Genomic DNA, 1,974 nt, shown 5'->3' with positions numbered 1-1,974 from the left:
TAAATCACTGACCTCTCTCCTCCCTGAGCACTGACTGCCCCTCTGTTTCCTTGCCTCTCAGTCTGTGCAGATGGGACTTTTCCCTCCAGTGCTGGAGGATTCGCCCTTCTCATCTACCCTTGTGCCAAGCAGCACAGTGGGTGGGAATCTTAAACGTACCGAGGTGACTTAGGAGCAGAACCCCCCCAGACCTTCCATGCAATTGTCACTTGCCCTTCACTAAGCAGGACTGAAACTGGTGCAGGGAGACTGGTGGGCCACATCCCCTCTGGGCATGAGCAAAGCAGCAGGATGAAAAAATGATTATGGAGATGTTGGGGAGTGAACCCAGGGCCTCATACATGCAAAGCATGTGCTCAACCACTGAGCTACATCCCCTAGCAGGTTGTGTTTGCTATGGGTTACACTCAGAGCCCTCCTGTTTCCAGTGCATCCAGTGACCTATAAGCTTCACGAGAAGCCCATTCCCCTCTCTGAGGACCAATCCTGCTCTCCTGGAGGTGACTTGTTCATAGGGGTCACTTTTCAGCAGGGCCAGATTCTATGTGTGGGGCAGAGAGAGTGGGTGCCCTGGTCTCAGGGTGCAGAGATACACTCAGCCAGCTCCCCTGTATTGGGTTGGGGGTGCGGCAATCCCCTGCTGCAAGGTCATGGTGGGGGATGCTGTGAGCAGCTCAACCCCTCACCCTGGTGGCAGCAGTGGTGTGGGAAGCTCCAGGTATTTCTAAGATCTGCTATTTCCACCTGCCTGTGAAGTCCAGCTTTCCCCAGCACATTCACTGCGGTGCAATTGGGTCACTGTTTCCATGGCTGAACAGCAAAGAATGGCTCCCAGTTTCCCTTCTATCGGCAGCAGGATTAGCCTGTGTCGGTGCTTAATGAGGTGGATCTAGTTGTAGATTGTTATTCATTCCCCACCTTGACAATTCACACAGTCCCTTTCCCAGGCAGATTCCCAGCACCTCAGTGATCCTGGTAGCAGGGTTGGGTCCTGAGATTTTCAGGGTTCTTTTCCCCTCCACCTGGAGTGAACTCAGCTTTTCCCCCATCCCAGACAATCCATGAAATAACAACAGGGGCATAAAGAAAGAGGGGAGGGAACATCTCACGGCCAGGGCTGGATGTGCCCAGAGCCCCCTGCTTGTCCATTGTTTCCATGGAATTTGGCCCCCTGCTTTGCACAAGGGACAGAGAAAGATCTTGCTGTTCCTGTGTCTGTGCAAAGAAAATTGTGCTTCTGTATGAAAGAGAGGCGGGAAATGGCCCCATGATGGGGCAATAGCCTCAGGGTTAAGAGCAAAGGACAATGATGGGAAGGTTCACAATTGACTCAGTAGTTGCATACAAAGGTGCATGTTTGGCAGTTACATTGGGAAATTCTGGCTCCTTCTCAGGCTCAGGTTGGCCACCCCGGTCTAGGTGTAGAAGTGACAACATTTAAACTTGAAAGAGGGGCCAATTTCCCCATCATTTCACACCTTTACACCCAAACACGATGACTTTCTGTATGAACCCTCCTCGTTCAGCCAGAAGATCTTGGGGTGGATGTAGGAGTCACTGGGTAAAATTCTCTGGACTCTGTTCTGAATCAGGTCAGAGCAGAGGTACCTAGTGATCTAGTCTGGCTGTAAAATCTATAGATCAACACCATTAATATGAAATTAATCCTCAGAAACAGCTGTTCCCCACCCAGACCCCAGCAAAGGACTCTCCAGGGAAGGGGCTGTTGAGGAAGGAAAGAAGGAAGACGTCCTTCTCCCCCTGGAGGAACTGGGCTCTGCGCTTTGGACAGAAAGGAGGGGAAGGAAATGGCCACACGATGGCAGCAGAACCTAAGAAATGAAACACAATAGGCTTATGTCCACACTGCAATGAAACACCCAGAGCTGCCCCATACCAGCTCAGGCTCCTGGGCTGTGGGGTGGTAAATTTGCAGTGTAGACATCTCGGCTCAGGCTCAATACCAGGCTCTGA

The 1,974-nt window shown here is 51.6% G+C and overlaps 1 non-coding gene across 1 annotated transcript; it reads right to left on the bottom strand.

Moving 5' to 3' along the window:
- Positions 1 to 306: 306 nt before the first annotated feature.
- Positions 307 to 378, bottom strand: TRNAA-UGC. Its single transcript has one exon. It is a non-coding gene; the product is annotated as a tRNA-Ala (tRNA).
- Between the last annotated feature and the right edge of the window lie 1,596 nt (positions 379 to 1,974).

The sequence above is a fragment of the Mauremys reevesii genome, linkage group 14 (assembly GCF_016161935.1).
Source record: "Mauremys reevesii isolate NIE-2019 linkage group 14, ASM1616193v1, whole genome shotgun sequence".
In the NCBI taxonomy this organism is placed as follows: Eukaryota; Metazoa; Chordata; order Testudines; family Geoemydidae; genus Mauremys; species Mauremys reevesii.
This window is presented reverse-complemented; position numbering and strand designations above follow the sequence as displayed.